The following is a 6,000-nucleotide window of genomic DNA, read 5'->3' as shown; positions in this document are numbered from 1 at the left end:
ACACTCAAACTGCAATCTTCATAATAGTTCACTCAACTCTATAATGACTAAATCAGTTATATGAAACACTGACCGCATGATCTTCATGGTTTGATATCTTACTTGCGCTAACTAGTTTAGATGATTAGGAACTCTAAATTAATATTATTTTTGACCGACCCTTCTACACCGAGCATTATATCACATCCTGTGACATTCGTCATTTTCGATATAAAGTCATATTTGTTTTTGTACGGTATACCCGACCCGTTTTATCTTTCAGATTCTTTGATATAATAAAAATAGTGGTTTCTATGTTACAAATTTGTTTCACACTTGTTGGATCGCGAAACGTCCTTTTCGGTATTTTAAAACGCTCTTTTATGGCTAAAAAAGACTTAAAACGAACTTCGGGGACCTAACTCGCCAAATCACCAAAGTTGAAGACCAACCCACCCTTCTGAGGTGCCACGCCGCGCGGCCATGAAGGGCAGGTGGTCGTGGGTGGCGGCCGCCCACCTGCAGATGCACCAGCTCGTTTTTGGTTGTATTATACCTTGTTTGACCCTCTAAACCAATTAAAATGCATGCAAATCCCTTGATAGTGACATTATGGATAACCCATACTTTTCCCCAATAAAAACAAGGCCAATACACCCATTTTAAGTTGCTCTTTCACACCAAACACTCCCCATTTAAGTTCTAAGATTCATCTTTCAAACCCTTGATAATTTGACTTCTCAAGGTCAAAATAAAGCCAATAGTTGATTCTAACTAACTATTGATAATTAAAGCTTGTTATTATAGTTTGTTTAAAATATATTCCCCTTGTTTCCTTGGTTTTCCCTTCTCCGACCATGGTCGGATTAGGTGTTATTGCTATTATAAGGTAAGGCTACATGGAGGGCTATTATAGTCCTTGTTAACACTTTAATTCGTTTAAACTTATAATATTGTTTAGTTTCTAATTATTTTAATTTTCAAATCATTTTAATAGTTCAATGGTATATGGGTATGTGGTAACCATCCTCGGTTTCACTCCGAGTCAAGGACCAACCAAAACCGAACTTTCATTTATATACTTTATTATTAACATGTTGTATGTAAGACTTGAATATTATCATTTCTAAGTTTATTTATATAGTTCAATGGTATTGGGTATGTGGTAACCATCCTCGGTCTCATACCAAATCAAGGACCGAACCGAAACCTAACTCTCGTTTAACTCTTTATTTAATAGTTTTAAAACAAGTTGTATGTAAGATTTAAGTGTTTAAGTTCTTTTATTTACATTTTTGTATTTGTTATTATAATATGGATTTGTTGGACCCAAACTTGGTCACATACCAAGTCTTGAACCAATCAAACCGAACTAAACCGAGTTCACTCGCTTAAAACACACTAGTTGTGTTTCGGGCCACCAAATCTCACATTTTCTTTTTAAGATCTTTTACAAACTAATTATAAAAGTTTTCTTAAAGTACTTGGTATGTCGTATCTAACTTGATCTTATAACAAGCTTGGACCGATAAAACCGAACACTCGCTTAACATTGGTGTTTGGAATTTCTCCTTAATAGAACTTCTAACATTAGTTAAGTTTTTGTTTTAAATAATTTATCTCATGATATTTATCACTTTGGAATGTCGGGTTCGGACTTGACAATTTATCAAGACCCGAACCGACTAAACCGAACGCTCGTAAAATCCCGTTTTCGTATTTATCTAACAAGGGGTCGTGCACTACTGTATTAAACCAATCCCCACATATTTACTTAACAAAGGTTAAGTAAAACTTATGGATAAAAACACCAAGACTCGACTTCGGGTAACTTGCTCCTTTTCAAAACCGTCACTTTAATTACTTAAGTTTTACACTTTAAACCCCAAAACTTGGTTTATTTATTTTTACTTTTCTTTTACTTTACTTTAAGTTTTCTCAAGACATCCTACTAACCTAAGGATATTTTAACCTAGGACTCGAAAGTTAACTATTTGAGCTCATTTTTTCCCAAAGCTTTCTCTTGAACAAATTCTTCACCAAAGTCACATATTCCAAGTGAGTAATCACACTCCCCCTTTTACGCTTTTACACTTTTGGGGGTGACATGCGTACCATAGTCAAACTGTATTTAATATAGGCAAATTCTATACACACACCATCTATCCTTATTAACCAGGCATATTTACACACCATTCAGTATACGTTTTGTATGCTCAGCATACGACCTATATGCTGAAATACTTTTTAAGACGTCATAAGCTTTGTATGTAATGTTATACGGTTCATATAGCTTATATAAACAAAAATACGAATAATATGAAACGCATACGATTCATACGAATAATATCACGTAGCCATTGTTAAGTCCGGTGTTGTACGCCCATTGCTTCAACTCATCGAAACACATAAACACCTGAAATAAAATTTATTTTTGTTAATAACAGGTCAACATAATACAAACATGAATAGAAAACGTATACTTGTTCGGTTGTGAAAAAATGACCAGATTCAACAAAAACAGTGGCGAAATATTCATGGGAATCCACAAAATTTTCTTCAAAATTATGCATTTCATCAACAAAATTTATCAATGTGGTTGAAAAAATAAATTTAAGTTGGTAATATTTTAACAACATTTGGAAGAGATGAAGGGGGGGGGGAGTGAGTAAGATATACATACACTTCATTGTTGTAATTATCTGCTTCAAAGAAATAAGTGGGTAAAAAAACCCAATAAGATCACACAATTTATATGGTTGAAAGATTCTTTTTATACCTAATATTCGTCTTACAATATGGTCAAAGAATCAATTACACATAACAAAGTTCGTATACCAGTGATAGATTGATGGATTAAATGTTGAAACACGCTTCACGCTTCCTGCAAAAGTAATTGCTCAATTGTAAAGATTCTTCGTCATACGTTTCGTATTATTTCTTATGCAGTTCATATAGATTACTTTTCATGATTTTTCAAAAAACTACATACATACGATTTGTATTCTTTCTTATACGGTCATATGGTTATGTTAAATGCTTCGTATGAAATTTTATACATCTCGTCTTCCATATAATACGAAGTGTATATAAAAGAATATGGCTCGTATAGTTTCTATAGCATATGACTCGTATAGTTTTCCATATGATCGTATGTCTTCTTTGATTTGACTAACTTAAATTATTATTCCATACGTTGCGTATGTCAGCATACGCTGCGCTGCGTATGCATCCTATGATTAGATGGGGGAATGGTGTCAAATGGGCGTAAGTGGTGTATCTATAGCAGACCCCTTAATATAAAGATAAAAGATAAAAAACAATAATTGTTTATCATATATTAGGTACAAGAGAATCTATATTCATGAAATTGATCCATGGAATCACATCGCATGATCTCGAACTCATCAATTTAAGTTCAATTAATCATTTGACCATACTAAAAGCCAGATCTTGATTAGTAATCAATTAAACTTTTACTATTCTTAACGAAACACATTTTTTTAGCGTAATTTATATGATTTGAGCGTTTTTATGAAAAACTGACACGTATTTGAGCGTATTGAATTTTAACATTGAGCGTTTTTGTAAAATGGCTTGAGCGAGATTGTACGATAACCTACCCATAATATATATAAAATAACTATAACATAGATGAATACTTCATAAAAAAATAAATTGATCGAGCTTAAGCTGTAAAAGTAAAGCTCTATACAAGCCAATGTTGATCTCAAACTCTACTGAAGTTCTTGTTTACAACCTTATTTAAATAACATAAATTAACTCAGTGAGATCATTCTTTATTCTAGAATCCTCATCTTTATTAGATGAGATTCGCAGACAGCATCCAGACCGACCACCGTACAGTCTGTCAGCCAAAGGTTGCTAAAGTGACAAGCTGTACAGACCAACACATTAAGCTCCCATTCTTGCACGTGCTCTGACCTCATAATACACGCCTCTCGAGTAAAGTGATTCAAAGTCATCAGTCACCGCCGGGCACAACGTACGTACTACCAACCATTGTCGTAATAAGTTAAATAACAACTTGCATTTGCATGGCTGTACCAACCGTACTACCAATCACGGAAGAAGCACTTTACTACTTTAAAATATACTTTGATACTTTGATCATCAACATGCTTTCTTCTAACATGTTTTAGATTTTTAATCATTTTTTATAAATAATGTAAATATTTCATTTCTTTCATTTTATATAGAACAATGAATTTGGTGATTTTTTATACTTGGTAATTGTAACTTGTTTGATACATACCTTCATAATTATAACCGGTTAAAATGATTAACTTGTAACATGGAAACAACATGAGTCAGGTTGCGCTAAGATTAGTTGTTGTATGTAAAGTGACCAAACACGAGATAGCTTGTACTGACAAACAAAACATGTTTATATCATTTGCATTTGATAATTTTGGCTTCCTTGCCGGAGGCTATATATGAAGCTACTCAATCGAGAATTCAACGGGTCATGAATAGAATTGTTAAAGAGTTAAGACCCCAAAATTTATAAATGTAACCATATACAAGTTAGTTTTGTTATCCCTAGCTCCCGAGGCGGTTCGCTTCTTGGAACGAGTGCAGAAGGTGGTCCACAGTGACTCGCAGAGCCCGAGGAACCAAGGATTTATGTTTAGTAGGATAGGCTTTGCGATTCAAAAGGGGATAGCGGCGCAGCTTGTTGCTCGCTTACCCATTATCCAGATGTAGCTCGCTCTGTGTTATATAAAATATTAGAACAAAAAAAATGTAAATACTATTAGTTTATTGTAAATAAATATTGTTTAATTTTTTAAATATATATTTGGTGTTCGAATATAACGTGATTATATATTTGTTGTTTGGGTAACTAGGTTGCTCAGACTATATAACTGTAAGTAGGTGCAGTCAAGATGGAAGACCTGGTAAAATTGATAATAAACATCAAGGTTAAGTAAAAGTTGTTAAACGTGATCAACACCAACTCATATTAAAGACTCCTAAAATCTTAGAGAATATTTATTACTAGTTTGATTTTCCCATGTTACAAGGATTTATTTAGGGTTTTTTTTTTGTTTTTAATCATTTTGCTATTTTATGATAATGCATTTTATTTTTTAATGTAGTGTTGGGTTAATTTAATACACATATATTAGTTTGTTATTATATTTTTTTAGCATTTGAATTTTTTAATTGAAATGTGTAGGTTTTTTAGATTTTTAACGAACACACATAAACGATCACGAGCATGTTTGTTATTTTAAATGAATAAACATGTTCTAGGTTTTGACGGCTTGATGGGGTGCCTCTCTTCTACTTCTAGAAACCTAAAAGAGGTAAATATTTTTTTTATTAAATATTTAAAGTTAATGATCATGTTTAATATGTTAGCTAGTTTAAACTTATATTTCTTCTTGAAATCTTTAACCCCACCAACCTTTTTGAAGATATGGACTGGAGAATGGAGTTTGTGAAGTAAGAATTGGGTTGGGCTCACTTTACTCAAGCCTACCAACCTTTCCGATGGCCCAAGTTGTAAGAATATTGGCAACAAGTATTCATATCATTTCATTTCGCCTTCCCTTAAGACCTAACGCTATGGGGCTCCGTTGGGTGACATGGTAGGCGCCCTTGGGCGCTCAACGCCCAAGATATATACATGTGTGTGTACATATATATATATTGGGTGCCCTTACTATAGCGGGGCCTTATTGGTGGGGCTTCGATGCCCCTAGTGCTTACGTGACGCTGCCGTGGCATGGTAGAGGGGCTTCGAAGCCCCCCACCATAGAGGGTAGCCTTATAAACATTCCTATTTCTTAAGGTTATTTATTCTTTTTTTACTTTTACTATGAAATTTGCGACACATGTGTCATGGTTTATATTGCTATAAGAGAAATGTGATAATAGTGTATTAATGGATACTAAGAGCACTAGTCACTTACACGTCGTCTAAAGCCATATTCTCAAATCATTATTTTTTACTTGATGTTAGGATTTGTAGTCATTTTTAAATGGGTCTCG

Source organism: Bidens hawaiensis, unplaced genomic scaffold, assembly GCF_021521415.1.
Source record: "Bidens hawaiensis isolate Kalapana, Puna unplaced genomic scaffold, B.hawaiensis_p1.1 tig00062269_1, whole genome shotgun sequence".
Lineage (NCBI taxonomy): Eukaryota > Viridiplantae > Streptophyta > Magnoliopsida > Asterales > Asteraceae > Bidens > Bidens hawaiensis.
The sequence above is the reverse complement of the archived record's forward strand: the minus strand, read 5'-3'. Positions refer to the sequence as shown.